The sequence below is a fragment of the Rhea americana genome, unplaced genomic scaffold (assembly GCF_003343005.1).
Source record: "Rhea americana isolate MKP2758 unplaced genomic scaffold, rheAme1 scaffold_88, whole genome shotgun sequence".
Lineage (NCBI taxonomy): Eukaryota > Metazoa > Chordata > Aves > Rheiformes > Rheidae > Rhea > Rhea americana.
Genome location: NW_028187066.1, coordinates 3,586,846 through 3,605,060, shown reverse-complemented (window position 1 = coordinate 3,605,060; position 18,215 = coordinate 3,586,846). Strand labels below are relative to the sequence as shown.

General features: G+C 40.6%; 1 long non-coding RNA gene across 1 annotated transcript; it reads right to left on the bottom strand.

Annotated features, from left to right (window-relative positions):
• Positions 1–1,363: 1,363 nt before the first annotated feature.
• Positions 1,364–10,899, bottom strand: LOC146584958 (uncharacterized). Its single transcript, XR_014898101.1, has 3 exons — positions 10,814–10,899; positions 9,041–9,233; positions 1,364–1,464 (listed from the first exon to the last, which is right to left on the bottom strand). It is a non-coding gene; the product is annotated as an uncharacterized LOC146584958 (long non-coding RNA).
• Between the last annotated feature and the right edge of the window lie 7,316 nt (positions 10,900–18,215).

Below are 18,215 nucleotides of genomic sequence, written 5' to 3'. Positions count from 1 at the left end.
AAGGAGCAATTTGAAGGGGAAGTACTTGGGTTTGCTGAATAGAAACAGACAAAGAAATAAAGAGCAAAATATACATTTTCATTGTATATATCAATATACATCCTGAGCATTACACTGCCCTGTCACCATAAACCAGCCGGGCAGAAGAACCAAACACCCTTCTGAAACCAGTCAAGTCACATCAAACAACTGGCCCATCCCCCGAGTGACACCAGTGTGCCYGGTACAGCCTGGCAGAGGGACTTGYRTGAAATGCAAATGAGCTTCTGTAAGAAGCAGAAATGCACCAGGTAGAGAGGCTGGTGGGTGGTAATCTTACTGTCAAGCTGGGGGAAATGTAAAGATAAATAAACACTACTGAGAAAGACAAGTTTGAGGGGTTTGTTATATTTTTAAATATATAGTATTATRATAATTTAGGATCCATGCCACAGAGCTTTAGCTTCATTCTTAACTTTTCAGGTACAAAAGATCTTAGCAAGGTGTATGATGCAGCACATCAGTTGTTTCTCAGGCCTGTGTTCTGCTTTCATCTTCAGCTTGTCTCTTCTCCTAGAACTGTGCATTCAGGCCATTCCTTACAGTAATTGCTTCTTCCTGCGTAACTCCAAAACCATCTCCCCTCATCTTGCTGAATTTTCACTTCTTTCACGTTCTTGACTGTTGCTGTCTTCTTCTCTCTGGCAGCTATTCTGGAAGCATTGCTGTCCCTTCTTTTGACATCATGACCACCACAAGCATAAAAAATAATAAATATAGAAAATATTGTTGCTAAGGCCATTTTTACACTCTTCACCCACTATATTTCTTCCCTGACTCTTTTAAGTCATTCCATTGATTWCACCTTCCACCACATCAAGCACCAGCTCTCTGTCCTCTCTCTCTCAGAACCCCTTGGGATACAATTCCCATCATGTTATCTTAGAGAAGAATTGCGACTGTCACCCCGTCACTAGGAGCAGCCTCAATCACCTGAATCTCCATTTCTCCCACAAGCCTATTTTTGCTTTCTCCTACTTGTCCCCTTACAGTAGACAAAATCCCATTCGCAGAAGCAACCTTCACCTGCCTACCTTTTGATTACCCCTCAAAACTTACTTTCACCTCAAACTATCTGGAAGGCAACAATGAGAGGAAGAATGGTCATGCAGAGAGCTGCCTTTTCTACTCCCATGGGAGGAAAAAAGTTTTCATGCTACCCCTCTTCCTGCTTCCTTTTGCTTTGCAGATTGCAAATACTTGAAGACCTATACTATAATTTTCTATACATCACACGTAGCACAACAAAATTTCTGCTTTGATTTGCTTCAGGTAAATACCATAAAGTGAAAATGTTACTATTAGTGCATTTTCAGCAAGGACACTTAGGTTAAGGAGAAGCATCTCTTACCTTTTTACATCATATTGCAGCCTTGATCTAATTCAGAATAAGAATGATTGCTTGGTATTTTCTTTAACTGGTGTCTGTAAAAGACTAGAGGATTTGGAATCACAATCCATACTGTCGTATGCCAATGGCATAAATGTGTATGCAACTGTATATACACATAAGCGTCTTTAATATTTAGTCTCCTTGATTCTTTTATTAAAAAATAAAAATTGGTTTTAATAAATTAGAATTCTCCAAGATCATGCATTAATTTTAATATTTATTTAGAAGAACTGTGACCTTTTAGAGACTCACTTAAAGGCTATTACATATTTCTCTCCAAAATGAAATTGCTTTAATTTTAAAGGTTTATTGTTGTTATAAAGATGAGGAATGTCAGGGTACAGTCAATTTTAATATGGCAGAATGCAATAAATGTAGTAAGTGCGGAGACTGAACAAAGTGATCCACACATTTACAACACAGAATGAAAGCAAATGTTTTTTAAAAAGGAATAACAATTTGCAGAATTCTTCCAGTAAGTGAAAGAACTGGGGAAGACATGCTATGAATATTTAACTTCTTTCTTTATCCAGAATAAGGATGATGATAAAGGAAAGGAAAGGTAAAGGATTCATATCAGGATATTCTGTGGAAGTAATACTACAGGAAGTGATATACGTGACACCAGTTCAAGTAAGCTTTACGGATGTCCCGGTATCAGCATATGCCAGGTGTGTTTGTGCCTGCATTAGCCAATTAATATGCACACTGAAGTGTTTCATTAGTGCTTCATTCAAACCAAAAAATGGTTTGTCAATTATTTTTTAAAATTCAATTTTGTTTCCTTTCTTTCAAAACACAGAATCCTAGGAGGTCTGAGACAAGCTGGCAGAAAGCCAGTCAGGTTTCTGGCTGTTGTTTTGGCAGAAATTTGCTGATACATTTCTGCAAAACCTTTCTCTTTTCTTGCAACGTTGCTGGGTGGCTCCAGTGCCAGCTTCTCACTTCCTCTACTGCTGTCTCTGAATATTCAGATCTCTATGGAAGTAGAGAGAGACCGTTTGAGAGCAGGGACTTCCTGACTACAGGAAAGAATCCTTTGGGGGAAAAGGCACCTACACCCCCTGAGAAGTCACTGTCGTCCCTGGGAGCAGGCTGGCGCTGAGCAATACCTTGTCCTCACCTCTGGCTCTTGCTGTGAGCACAGCAGCTGCAGCCTCCTTCGGGCAGAGGGAACACTTTCACTGCAGATTTTCAGGGCTTAAGAGCCACAAGCACATCTGTTTACTGAATACTAATAATCTCCATGTGTTATGTAGCTCGTCTTTCTGATGTCAGTGCTCATATAGTATGGAAGATAACAACTTGCAGGGAAGAAGGTCACCCCTGCCGAATCTAAGAATCAGAGTTTCACTTCCTTTTCTGTGCAGCAAGAACAATCCCATATTTTAAAAATCTCTTCTACCAGGATATTTACCACATTCTGTATTCTGTATTCATCACCATGGCTCCTAAGCACTCACTTATCTGTAAAGTAGTAAAGAGAGATCCACTTAATTTTGACCTTTAAAGAAAAAGGGGGAAATGTTTAAGTGGCAGACTGGATTGCTAGGAGGACAGAGAGCCTTTGCTCTTTGGACTGCCATCTAAAAGCACTGCTTTGCAGAGCTCTTTGGTGAACTCAGGCAAATTTCCAGCAGACAGTTCTCTGGATTGCACTGGGCATATTGCACTAGTTACAAAAAAGATTGTAACTCATCCCTCCTTTATTCTTCTGGATGGACTGTCCTAAGCTAAGCTGAGACTGTTTGGGTAAGCTGAGCTACATCTCCAATGCAAGGGGTCTGATGGAGTCTACTGAACAGCTGGAAGAAAACAGCATTTGGAAAACACAGAGTCGGGTTTTTTTTAGTTACTTTCCAGAGCTCAGCCTTGGGGCCAAGCCGTACGAAAGGACATCGCAATAAACAAGTTTTTTTTTTTCATTTCAAAGTATGAACCTTAATTTGCTTCTCACATCTATGCTATAATTTTGTAGTGTCTGGCACTCTGTGGAGACTGTTGATATGTAAATAACTAATTAGAGAAGACTCTCTTTATCTGAGAGAACCACAGTCTTCTGAAGGCAGGCTCACAGTAGAGCTAAGACTGCATGAGTTGTATAACATGCCCTTGGCTTTTGAAGGAAAGCCAGGTCAAATCCTGYACAGCTTTGCCTGCTGAAGGCATACTTTTCCAAAAAAAATCAAAGCTGAAGTTATATTCCTGAGTCTGTATTTCAGCTTCAGAAGTGAAGCTGGATWTTCAACTTACCAACACCCTTGAAATGAGTGTTATGTTCCAAAGATACTGAAAGTCAGGTTAATTATGTAGGAGCCAACATCTGGCAGCATGGCCAAAATGTCCAAAATGCTCTTCAGTGTTTCAGAGCCAGGCAAGATGTTTGAGCTAAAAATCCTAGCCTGGGCAACCATCATGTTTTTCTTCCCTTCCGTAATAAAAGAAGCACTTCAGTGGAAACAGCTATGACTTTCTTGTGCTCATGTTGCCCTCTGGACTGTCCATCTTTGCTGCTGATTAGAATATCGAGTTCTCCATTTTGTTTCAGAAAAGTATCTAGACTTGAATGTGGGACATTAAGAATGGAGAGTGCTGTGGGGAAGAGAAGAGAGAGAAAAGCCTCAGCTAAAGTAAAGAACTAGAAGACAATTCTGTTTGATACAAAGGCAAGATTAACTACATATTTGTGTGTCAGAGAAGCATTATTTTTCCCTCAAAAGACAGAATTGAGGAGGCCCACCTTTGATTATATGTCCTCTCAGCTGTTGTAAAGAGTGACACCCAGTAAGGAGAAAAAGTCAAAAAAAAAAAAAAAAAAAAAAAAAAAAAAAAAAAGAGAGAGAGAGAGAAGAAGGAAGGCTTTTCTGAAGGCTTTGCTTCTTAAGAAAAAAGTCATCTTGATCCCTTTTGTGGATTATAGGTTGAGAAAGCTGCACCTGGGCCTCTCTCAGGCCTGAAGACAGGCCTATGACAACAGGAATGCCTGAAATCTAGGATACTTTCCTTCTGTGTCTCTCTCTCAACTCTCAGCTGTGGATGAGAGTTTTGCAGGTGAATAGATGAAAATCTTTCTGGTCAGTCTCAATCTATTCTGGATGAAAAGGTTATCTCTACTGGATTTACTTCTGTCTGTAAACAAAATGTTTACTCAACAGTGATGTCCCTGTGTGTCTGGTATACTGCAGTAGCTATTGGCATGCTACTTCTCATATGCCTTGAATATTTCCTACAGATTTTTTTGTTTTATAATGCTGTGATGATGAGGGGGTCCCCTCCCTTCTGTCCCTCTTTTTTACACCACTCAGGGTTTCTTTCCATCATAAAGAGCAACAAAGTTAAAAGCCAAAGCCATGGTAATCTCTGCCATGGTAAAAATAAAAATAAAGTATGACTAGAACCAAACAGAGCTGAACTGCAGTCTACACTGCTATCTGATTCAGGGGAGTTTGTAGGGAGCCCACATGTCCAGACAGTGAAGCTGAAAGTTTTGGGATAAAATCTGGGCCGAGTAGGCAGGTCCACTCTGCAATAATCTGTGGGGTGAAATGCATCCAATAGCTAAAATGGGCCAGAATCTGATGGCGCGTTGTTCCTGGCACTCCTCAGGAGGGCAAACAAGAATATTGCGCTTTGCAGAAGGCGGGCTGGTGGACAGAGGGGTTTCATACCGGCACTGCAACTGTTCTGTTCCAGTCAGCGCACAGAGGTGTGCAGGACAGGATGCGGAGCGTATTGCCAATGTCGGACTAGCTTAGGGCTAGCGTTGGGCCTGATGGATGAGACAGATGGGCTGGGAGAACAGGCCCTGTCGCAGAGCATCAGTTTGGCAACAGTCCCTGGAGTTTGGTGAGCACAGAGAGCCAGTCTGTGGCATTCACAGAAGGTGGTGAAATGACTGTGCTGGCAAAGTGGGGCCCGTCTACTTAGTAAGAGATGAAACTTAGGGCAGGCACCAACAAAGCATTGGTTGTCACTGGCCAGCATGCTTAAAGCCTATTTGGAAAAAAGTGCCATTGGGCATGAAGAGGCTCATTTAGCCTGTTTCTCAGCCTTTTATCTTCTTTGTTCAGTCTACTAGAAAGGTTGACAAGCTGTTCAAATGACCATGGCAGCTTTCTGACACAGGTGTCATTACTGGACTGAGACCAACAACTGATTTTAAATAGTCTAAGTAGCCTTTACACTAAAAGGACTTCTATCTTCCCTGAAAACCTGCTTTTAGTGAGTGGCTTTAGCTTTTGATACTAGCTTCCCATTTCTTCAGCTTCTGCTTTGATAATTAAGGATGCCTGCATTCTGTAAAATTTCTTGCATACTGACTGGGAATATCTCAATTCACCCTACCGCACCACCGAACTCTGCAGGTTCAGCGTGACCTACATGCAAGCACAGTCCCGCTGCCAGCCCATGCACTGGCCTGGCTCCTCTGCTTTTTCCATTCAGTTCATAATCTTTCTCTCCAGAAGAGACAGAGAATTCAGAAAGCCAAGGCAATTCAGACACTTCCTCCAGGGCCTGCTCAAAGCCCAATGCAGAGGTGAAAGTTTGCCAAAACAGAAGAGAGATGGGGAAAAGCAACTGCTTTGGGGTGAAAGGAGTAAGGGCAGCCTATACTCAGGGGTGAAGAGTTGCAAGAATCTCTAAATCCTAATTTAGCCCCTTGGGATGCCCAGAGTAAACCATTTGGCATATACCACAATGGCATGGACGACAAATGGAGCTTGATGTCACACTGAATGGAGGTCTTCCACCCAACATGTTTATCCAGACAGTGGACATGAGTTGCAACATGAGAAATTCCAATTAGACATTAGGAAAAAAAATTCACCATAAGGATAAACAAACAGTAGACCAGATGCCCCAAAAGGCTGTGGGCAGATACTCAAAATCCAACTAGACATAGCCCTGAGCAAAGTTATCCAACTTAGCTCAGCTCTGAGCAGAGGATTGGATCAGATATTCTCTAGACGACCCATCCAACTTAAAGTATTCTGTGACTCTTCAATTCTTCTATAATTTCTTGAAGACTCATAATAAAATTGTTCAGGCTTAAAGTAGCCTGGGAGTATTGATGCTTTCCTGTACTCCTTTTGTTAGGCTCACAGTTATAGAACGCTCATCCAACCCAAAGGGAATTATATGAAAAGAAGAAGGTTCTAGAAAGCTATTTTCTCCCTGCAGGGTGAAAGGTGATGTCAAGCAGAGTGAATTTTGACATCTTCATTTGAAGCACTTGGACAGACATGGCCCTTGAATCAGAATCCATCCAGGAAGGTCTCTTCCTTCCTTGGCACTGCTTCTGCTGCAGAGCACTGAACACCTTCTGGACAACCACGGGGGCAATTCAAAGCTTGAGGAACAACGGCAAACAGAACAGAGATGCACCACCGATGCTGCCAGCATGGTAGTGGAGCAGCTTCATGAGCACCACTGGTATGACACATTGTAGAGTCCTCACATATGGACATGGGCCATGCAGGTGCAGGCAGCAGTGAGGGCAGTCTCCCTCCTTCCCTCCCATCAGATGCCAGGGCAGACAGACTGCACCAACACGCTTCCCAGTTCTGCAGGGACAGGAGAAGGGTACTGTCCCATGGATAAGTGGATGCAGGACACTAACAGCAGCAGAAATGCGGACTTCACAACTGCTTTGAAGCTTTTATGTTGCTCTCTCTAAACCAAGTTCAGTTTTGCATTGCTTTTAATATTGCAGGGACAAGATCTGACTGCGCTAGGAACTGCTGAATAAATAGCATCAGCTCCATACAATACGCTATATACATACGATAAAACAAATAAAAACTGTGCCACATGGGAGAATTAAGAATTACAGTTTCTTAAATATGCTATTATACAGTCTGTAGGTGCTGACCGGACATTGCTTGGAATGGTGCATTCATTGTGTAGGTCACTGCACCTCATTGAAAAGAGGGATAGAATGGAGAGATTCACAAGAGAACAAAATTACTTCTGACATTGCATTTGAGACAGTATGATGAGACTCGCATGAAAGGAGATTTTAAAAGTCGCCTACAAAACCAGTGTATTCATGTCCCACTCTCACAATGAGGCACCTGCTTGTCAAGAATTTTAACCTAAGATAGATTATGTCAAAATGTGTTTTTTCAGCACTTGTGGAAAAGCAGTGTCTTGAACAACTTAGTTTGGAGAAGAGCTAATGGAATATGACAATAGTCACTGGTGTTTTCCATTTTCCACAATAACGGAGGGGAGAGAGAAGGAAATACTCAAAATGTCAAAGGAACATGGTAAGATTTCTAAAATCCTTGACTTAGAGTAACTAACCTATTGACATCTCTTGTAGAATATTGTTAGTGAGGTTGAAAGGATGATTAGGATTTATTTTTTGAAGCTGCCATTTCAGTCAAAACAAATGATGCAATTGGTCCAAATCTCTGCACACAAATATCACAATTTGTAGTCATGAAGGAGCATCCTGTGCAGAAAGCACTGAAAAATGCCATGCAGCTTTGACCAAAGGGATTTTTTTTATGTCCACTGTCCATTGCTCAATGCTCCTCAGGGTCAATCTATCTCATTTCTAAAGTCAAGGATCTGCAGTGCAAGTATCATAATAACGTACATGGAATTCTATACAGGATTTACAGAGTTACAATTAYGAAAATGCCTTGATTACAAAACACAGCATGAACAGTCACTAGATGCTGAAATCCATTCCAGCAGATTTTTGCCAGAAAGCTAACTGGGACCTTGATCTGAGCAGTTAACACAAACTGTAATACTGTTTTCTTGTGCTCACTGTCCTCAAAAGATTCACTGCAGTTCCTAAAATGATTGCAGTGCTCAAAGGGTAATTTTTTCTGCAATTAAGGAGTCTTAAAAACAAAAGCTGCTCTATGCCATTGTCTCACATACTGCTCCAGTTCCACCCATTATCCACTATCAATATCTTCGCTAAGCTATATCAACCTTAAATTATATCAATCCACAAAACAGATTTCAAGTTCATCCATTCAAAATTGGTTTGGTAAGTGGAAACACTTAATACAATGAACTTCATTGTTATGTGTCATTCCTAAAAGATTATTTCCATTTAATGGCTTCTAAAAATAATATATCACAAGTACGCGTATAAAGAGGAATTCTTGGCAATACAATGCCATTAAATTTGGAGTTTCTTGAGTTTGTTGTTCTTGACAATATATTCATGCTGTACTAGTCTATGGCAAGACATTATACCACCTATGTGAAGGCCCAAGCTTGATGAAAGACAACTTTTCAGATATATTCTTGCAGGCAAATTCTGTATCTGTGCAAATTTCACTAATTCATAGAGGACTACTGTTTTGTTGGTTTTGCATAAACTTTATAACATTTAATGGAATAACTATGCCACATTTTCCGTATGATACCACTGAATAGCTAGATAACAGGATGATTGAAAGGTGTCAGAGCATCTAAAGAAGTGCTTAGTATGTTCATGGTTTTGCTCTCCCTTTTCTTTTTCTCTCCTAAGGTAGAATTATATTTACTTTATATGATTTTGTTCTAATGATTATTATTCTTGTGACTTCTGCTGTTGTTCTATGCTTCCTCTCTTTCTGAAACAGGCTGGTCTATACTTACATTGGACAAGAAAAAGTTGTTTGGAGTAACTTGAGATAGCTCTGCCTCAATTGAGTTTGACATGATTCGGGGAAGATGACGGGAAATTCTTGGACCTGGAGCATTGCTGGAACAAGTGGTGCTTATTCAAATTCTTGTGCGCTCTGTCACCMCGGGGCAGTGAACACCATGAAGTCCAAACCAGGTGGCAATACTAGAAGAGATGAAGACAGACGTAAGTGTAGTTGGATGTCACATAATCATAGCTTCACATTAAATAATTTCCTTCCAAATTGAAAATATATACTCAGGGAGCATGATCTCTGCAGAGGACACTGATTCAACAGATTCTTTAAAAAGGTTCAATATAAGATATTAGAATAATGCTTGTGGTACCCTGAGAAGCAATTTCAATTCTAAGCCCCAGGCATTTTCTGCTTTGCAGAATGACATGCAAAGTCTCTGAAGTACATATCAAACAGCCCTGGGGAGAAAAAAAAAGTAATCAGCTGACTGCTATTTGATGTGTGTGTGTGTGTGTGTACATGGCACTCCAAGAAGTACATCYAGTTTCAGATAAAATACAGCACATTGGAATAACGATTTTACTGTCTCCGCTTTCAGATGCAGCAGGAGTCACTGAGAGAATATGCAGCACAGTTAAAAGCACTCCATATCTAATAGAGCACCTCTTTATGAGAATCTTCTGTTAAACATTTGAAATATAATATATTGCTTTGGATAAATATGTAACAGGAATTGGGAGTTATTAATGTGTCATAAAAAGTGTATTCCAGCAAGAGCAGTTACCTTGTTAATTAGGGATAGCAATCCTGAAGATTCAGTTATTTATACGATTTTAATTTAGTTCCAATTCTAAATGAAAGTTTAAATATAATTGCATCTAATTCACCCAGAGGATGAAAAGGCCCATTTAAYAAAGGGCATTCTGCCTTCATTAAATGATTACACAAGAAACTTGGAACTGATGGTATTTTACAACACTGTTCCAAATCCTGGGAGACTTGCATCAGGTGTGCTACACACATTTGAGGAAATCAATTCTGGAACCCCAGTAAATGAATCCATAAATTATACTTTAATATCTCAAAGCGCTGCCTTCTTCAGATGGAATTTGTCACTCCCAGGATCAATACGGAGAATACAGAGTTAGGTGCGCTTCATGGAGAACAACTCACAAGACTGAATCATTACGTTATGTTTTGATGTGTCACATCCTTGGAAATGCATCCCTGTTTGAACTAGCAGGCACCCCTACCTTGGAGCGAAGACTGCATGTAAGAATGTGCTACAGGTTAATCCTCGGTTGCAAAGGAGATMATGGGAAATAACATTAACGAAACTTGACAAATACATGTAGAAAAGCAAGATCCATTAGAATTATTTAAGCACTGAACACTTTGTAGAACAGCCGTTGTGATTACACCCAACCGAGGAAATACCAAAAAGGGCCCTTCTCCCCGAGAATCAGAGGAGCGCCGAGATATGTCCACAGGCCACATGAAAGGGAACAAACAGCAATATATGGAGGAGTTATATATTCAGGACTCGATTTTTAGACCAGTCTCCATCTCCACGACTGTATTTCTCTGCGGCAAATGGTGTCTGTTACAGGAACTGAGCAAACCCCTCCGGTTTCCCTGCCTCGCGTGGACACCGGGAGCCAGTCGCCAYGGACCGGTGCTCACCAAGGGCCTCGTGTGCAGGTGCAACCCCCTCTTTCTGACTCCAGTTCCTGACCTATTTCTGCTTGCCCGGGTTTTGCCTACTTACGAGTGCTGGCGCGGTGCCTGCTGCACCAAAAGTTCGCTGGCCAAGCCGAGGCGCAGGAGAGATGGGTACGATGTCGCTTGATCTTGTGGTGCCTTGGAGGCACCTCAGTTCCCTTGCCCAGACCTTGCTGAGCCGCTGTTCTGCACAGGGCAGCACCAGGATTTCTGACTTCGTCCCTCGGTCCTCAAAGGGGGAGCAGGCTATCCAGGCAAGCAGCTGCTGAGGATCACAGACGATGACGGGCAAAAGCCGGCACCGCGGTGCTTGGCGGGAGCAGCAGCAGAGCTGAAAGTCGCCATTCTTCGACCTCCAGCACATCTGCAAAATTGTCAGTCAACGCGGGGTTTGTTGCACCAGAAAACGTGAGGGAAGAGCCAGCTGCTGTGTCCCCAGCAAACGCACACTGCTTCTCGCAGCGTGTAACACGCTCAGCAAAAAAAACACGTTCTTCCTCTGCAAAAACAGACATCCCTCATGTCACGTTTAACATGCTAAAAATGAAGGCTCTGTCCTCCCTTTACCCCTTTCTTTCTGAAAAGTACTACAACAGCTTTTCCTGCTTCCTTATTTTCCAGGCTGTATCTCCATGAAGGCTGTGCCCACTATTATAAGCATGTTTTCCCTTGTGTATTAAAAGGAATGATATTGAAGCATCCAGAATAAAGGGGGTTGATTGCTTGTTTTGGCTGTAGTGATGGCCTGGACAGAGGCCAGCATCCAGCCACTAGCCAGTCCTAACATGTGTCACAGGGCATTTGTTTATAATGCCATTGTTTCTGTTCTGGCTCTGGAAATTGCAGTATAACTGGCACGAGAAGCATGCTTTTTTGTCTTAAAGACAAAAAACTCTGGAGTCTCTTGTGTGTTTTCACCCCCCATTAATGCTACCTGCACCCCGCAGGAATTCAATAATTAGAGGCAGCACTAATCCTGAGATCACCACAGCTCTCCAGGGTATTCTATTTATTTTTGGAAACTGGTATATTACCACAAGCACATCATTGCTTCCTAAATCACAGTTAAACCTCTGTAGGTAAGATAGAACAACTCATTTCAGAGAATGAGAAACGCCTCCTTATGAGAAGGTGCAAGCAAGATGAGACTATGGTGAAAACGTGACAAACTCCCTGCCCTTTGCACAGGTGGTACAATAAAATATTTTAACGTTATCAATATTTTCAGTTCTGTTTTTTCTTCTTCCAGTTTTCCCCACCCCATTATATTCAAAGGAGGTTTCCTCCGGAACTAAACTTTTGTCCAGTGGCACCATGTACAATGAGGTATAGACAGCCTCATGGTTTCTTACAGAGCAGCTACATACGTGTTTCTCCTGTAGCTAAACAATAAACAGACATGGATTTTTTGTAATATGGGATGATCCTTCTCCTATAGCTCCTTATTTCAAAATAGTTGATGTAATTGAAGAGTCCCTCCTTTCATGGCTTTCATGGCTGTAGTCTGGTTATATAGGAAACAAAAACTATCCCTTTTTTTTTTTTTNCAGATGGGAAGGAGACCTTTGCATCTGAGGCAATATCGACTTTTCTGGAAGAAAAGGTTTTCCAGATTTAGAGAGCACAAAACTTAGAGCGTGGAAAATGTTTTATCTGGGAGAGCCAGCAGTTCTCAGACAATGACAAAATAATAATCTAGAATAGCACAAAATAAGGGCTGCTCTATACAATGAAGCAGACCATCCTGGGGAAGCTATTCTTGGGACTCTAAAGTATACATGCTCAGACTTGCGGGCAGACAATATCTGTTTAAGTCAGCCTCTGGGTGACTAAATTTGGATACCCAAAATTAGAGGCCAGTTTTGAAAATATGAGCCTGGGTGGGAAATTTCACGCTGCTCATAAGTAACATGCCATTTACACACACATAAAATAACTTATTCCTAAGCCAGTGTTTCTTCAAATATGACAAAACTCACCTCTATTCAATCAGGATAAAGTTATCTGAATAGTCAGAGTTTACAAACTAAAGCAAACATAAAACTTAGGCACAAGTAGTTGCAGAATTACAGTCTAGTACATTAAAAAAATAATCACCTTGTGCTAGGAGATCTCAAAAAGAGCTTCACATGAAATGTCTTTGAAAGTAGTTTCAGAGAAATAGACCTTAATTTTTCTCAGTACAAGTGTTGTTTTCCTCAGTAAACTCAGCTGAAATGCCGAAGAGCGCACGACAGGTCAGACTTGACTTTTCCTGTCCTTGAAAACTATCATGCAAGGGCATTTTTGGAGGTTGAAGGCCACTCTGCAGAAAACTTTTCTCTTTGAGATGCAGCCCCGGAAGGGCCGGGGGCAACGTGGAGTGTCACTTAGCAAGTGGCACAGCCAACACGGCTTTGCTTCGGCCACCCCTGGAGGCAACAGGTGAGCCCCTAGCAGGTGTCACCTGTGGGAGCCACAAAGAAATCCCACCCTGGCACTTCCGTCCTTCCCAGAGAGGTGGTCAGACAGTGTTTTATTACTCATAAAACATTTRGGGAAGATTCATAAGCTCCAAAATATGGATTTGTTAGCAAGTCAATAACTAAGAAAACACACTTCTGTAAGGCTATATATAGTATACGTTGTGTGACAGTATGGACTTGTCATAACTGGCTTTATTGTTCCTGTTACCATTATCCAGTATCTCACTGGCCGAGGTTTGATAGTACAACTCTGCTCAGGGTTTGAGAGTACATGCACGCAGTTCAGACTGATGCTGTTTAAAGTGTAGCCCTCTTGTTGTCCAGCAAGAATTTCAGTTATTGAGGTTTCCCTAATCATCTTTCTTTTTTTTTTCTTTTTTATTTGTTGTGTCTCTGTTTGCTTTGATTCCTAGCAATAGGAACAGTGTCATTTTCTTCACTGACATTTAATTTGCCTATATTTCTCCTCTACACAGTTTATACAAAAATAGTTTGTCAGTTCCTCCCTCAGAGAGTTAACACTCAGCCTGTCTTCTGTTTCTTTTGACCCCTACTGCAAAATTCATTTTAATGAATTATTTATGTATTGAGCTCCCCAAGGAATTATCATTTGTATCTTCTGTAGTTTCTGCCTGTCACTGACTATTACTGAATTACATCAGCTGGACAGCAGCTGCCAGTAATCAAATCATGTCCATTTTCTATTATGGGTTTTTGCATCACCCAATAGACACAAACTGACCAACTTCTGTAACAGGTCGTTTTACAAGTCCACTCCCTTGGCTGTTTTGGAGGTTAAAGCTGGCTTGATTTTATTTCCTAGTAGTCTTGATATGAAAGGAAACAAAAAAGAAAAAAATAGATACTACTACTTGTATATATTTGGATCAGCGAATGCTGATGTCAAAAACAAAACCTATCCCAGACTCAGACCAGAACATTATGTGTGTAACATAGATACAACCATAGGTGTATCTAACTATGCTCGTTGTTTCAGTCAGGTAGAAAACACTGCAGTCTCCTAAACTGACTTAATTAGAACATCATCTTCAGAAAGCAAACRTATTGCCGAGGTCCCTGAGCCCTCGCTAAAAACAAAGCAAATACTTGGTCGTGAATTTTATCTGACTATCACGTCATGAGCCTTGTCTGTCATTTCTTCTGTCATTCATCCAAAGCCAGACCTTAACACTGTTGTATCTTCTAGTCACCACAGGAAATGAGGTCTTCTGGGCTTTAGAAATATCCTTAATATTAGATGTTAGAGCAGTTTAAAACTTCACGGAGGCACTTGGAACATGACTTCCAATTCACCCTCACAATAATAAATGTTCATGTGTATTAAGCTAAACAGGTACTAAGATCTTTGTAGTATTGGAATATTAGAAGACTTAGATAAAATATCTGTGTATGGAAAACCCAAAGTCTGACCCGGTTCAGTTTTTCTAACTGAGTATTTTTCCAGTGAATTTGCTGTGTGTGAAAAATCAAAGCTCTATGCAAAATTTTTGCAATATTTTCAGTTTCACATTTAAATTAGTTTCCTCTGGTTTCTTTCATTTTTGCTCTTATGGTTTGCCAAGTAAGTAAGGTGGGCAAGTAAGTAAGTGAGGGAAAGGAAAAAAGACAAAGTTCAGAAGCACAGAAAGAAAAATAAAAGGAACATCTAGCATTTAAAAGTTCAATCTTTTGAAAAATTTGCAAAATAATTATTCATAATGTGTCCGGAAAATATTTCTTCCAATTTTAAAGCAGCCACCCATAACACCTTCTCGCCCTTCCGTGCACTGTATTCTCTTTGTCTGTCCAAGAAACCTTGCATTGAAGGAAAGYACAGAAAGAATCCCAAGCACAAGCCCTTCTTTGCAAAAAATGCCTTGTTCTTTACAGGAAGGAGTTCGCTGTTTTACAGAATAGAAAAGATACATAATGAAGACACACCAAGGATTCCTTCCTGGTCATCAGTGTGGGATATTTTTTTTTTTTTTTTTGAGGGAAATCTTTAAATTTGAAATGCACATTATGCAGAACAACTGGCATTATGGGTCAATAAAAATAGCACTTCTGAAGATATACCTTCAAAGCTTGACTTAAGGTCATTAGTGAATGACCTGTAGCCAGCAGGTTGACACATCTATTCCCTGCTGTCAGCTGCTATCCCTTTCTGAGTGATGTAGAAGTAGGAAYTGGCAGAGGAAGGGAACAGCTTGTATCTCACTTTCTCATAAACATGATCGTGCCCCATGAACTTCAGCCTTGTTATTACTTCTTCATAGGCACTCAATTCATCCCAGCGATTTTAACTACTCCCTGCTTTCCACAGCTGCTTTACTACCATCATTTACATTTTCCTTGTGCATTTGTACAAGAACAGAAAGCATGAACTCAGGTGCTCAGCATAAGATATTTTGATGGAAGATGGGCAGTTAAGGTGCAACAATACCACTACATTTGGCTTGGTGTTTCTCTATGAAGCAACTGTCGATTAAGTACCTAGAAAAACAGCATTTTGACTTCAAAGCCCACTGTTTCACATGCTATTGATAGCACTGAGGACTCTGAACACTTAGAAAACCTTAGCAATGTTGATACACTTCATGCAGATTGGAGTCTAGGATTTAAATCTGCTTTCTTTTTTTAATCTGTTCCTTTTAAATTCATAGGATTTTTTCTCTGGATTTTGGGTTTACAACATACTTCTTTTCAGATATAGCTCTTGAGACTAGAAACTTTGATTTTTGTGAAAGATCAGAAAATATAACTGGATAATAATAGGATTCTTTGAGGTAGGACTTAAAAAACACCAGCTGAAATCATGAGACCTTGCAACAAAGTAATCAAAACATTTATGCTATTTTTTTGGGTGCAACAGCAACACCTTCATCCTCCAATAATAATTAGAGCCAACTGCATCACATTCTGAAACATATCTTTGACAATTGTATGCGGAATATGATGTTTTTGTTAGTCACATCATTTCTTATATTTTTCTAAAAGCCTCAGCTTCTCAAATCATATATATTCATGAGAATCTCAAGGTTTCATTTCTTACTATAATTCAATGGAAATTTAGTAGTACAAGGTCAGGCAGATAAATACCAGCCAAGAGGAATTTTGCTGTAACTTGTAGCTCCTCAGTTGTACTCAACAGGACGGAGGAGAGACATGGGTGTATCAGGATGACTGTGAGCTACCTGCAGGACACAGAGGTCCCTTCCAACCTTACTGATTCTATGATTMTATGTGAAAACTGCTGAGATGCGCTGGATGAAGTACGGTAGTAGACAGGGAGAGGTATTCTTCTTACTGTACATATCCCTGGTGGGATTGCAACCAGAGTGCTGTGCAGAGCTCTAACAAGCTGCATTCAGGAAAGTTGAATTTGCCTGGAACAGGTGCAAAGACCTAGTAGGAGGGGAATGGGGAACTAGTTTTATAGATGAGACAAATATAACTTAATGGGATTAGTTTAGCAAAATAAAGACTGGAAGAAYATAAAATTACACTTTATAAATACATCTGTAAATACCAGGAAGGCTGAAGAATCATTTGAGCTACAAGATGATGTTGGCACAAGAACAAATAGTGTGAAAAAAGTCATCAACTATTTTAAGCCAAAAGCACATTTCTAACCATCAGAGAAATGGTGTTTTGGAACAACCTTCCAACAGAAGCAGCAGGAGCCCACAAGCTAACTACTTTTATGGCAGAAAAATAGTAAATTTATGTAAGACATTTTATGACATGATATCTGCTATAGTAGGGTCATGACAGTGAGTGTCCCTCAGTCTTTATGCTCCTAGAAAGGCTACAGCTGCCATAGCTGGAGGAAAAAAAATAGAAAAGATAGATGGAAACTCTGAAAATTGAGATCCTTGAAGGCAATTAGACAGAAGACCACAGGTACTTTTTTWAAAAAAATTCTGAATTTAGGTGACTTGAGCTCTTTTTTTTAAATAGAGTGACTATGGCCCAAGCAGGTGATTGTTTACTGATACTCAAGTCCTATTCAAGAGTGAGAAACCAGTGAGAGGAAAAAAATGACCCCCAGTTTATTGCTCATTGCCATTTCTCTGCAACCGCCATATTTCCTGTGTCTCTCATCTGCCTGTTTAGGGGGAGGCAGGCTCAATTCTGGCCAAAAGGCAAAGATTGACTGCCCAACACTGACAGACCTACCTCAGCCAAAGAAAAACCAAAAAAAGGTGAGAATAAACAGCCTTAACTTGATCCTCTGCTATAACCAAGGATTGACTGTGTTCTTAGCTTCTTCCTGGTTAGAACATCCCAGGTGCCTGGTATGCCATAGTTTTGTTGGAGGGGGAAGAAAACGTTAAATCTTCTCAAAGTCCCACAGCCATCTCTTTCTCATATTTCCCGTCTTGCCTAAGTGAACMCAGTCCAGAAAGCCTCATTTTCAGCTAGTAGGCCAAGTGGTTTCTACCAGGAGGGGAAGGATTTATGTTTCACATCCTTCAATAATAGAGGCATACTCTCCTTCATCTTCATTTCATGAATATCTCCTTCACAGACCTCAAAAGTCCAGCCCCAGTACTTCAACATAATTGGTCATAAATAAGTAAGTATTTTATTGAAGGTCCATACAGTGCAACCCAATAACTCACTGCCCACAAAGATGATTTGTCTGAGTCAGCACCAGAGGAAGAAATAAATTTGGGGTTGAAAGGTATCTGACACAAGAACACATCAGCATGCCTTTCTGGCAGCTCTGCCTACAATGATTTGCTCCAGGCAATTCTCAATCAACACATGAAGAGTACTGGCAGGAGCTACCTCCTAATTATGAATCATTTAGTCAATCAGAACATAGCTCCTCAGCTAGGCAGAGATCTCATTTCATCTCAAGAGCCCTATACGGAAAGAAAGATGGAAATACTGTATCAGGAGAAGGGGAAAAGCTTTATTTTAAAACAAAAATGAAAGCTTCAAGATCCCATTTGTGGCATAACTTTCAGCAACTTA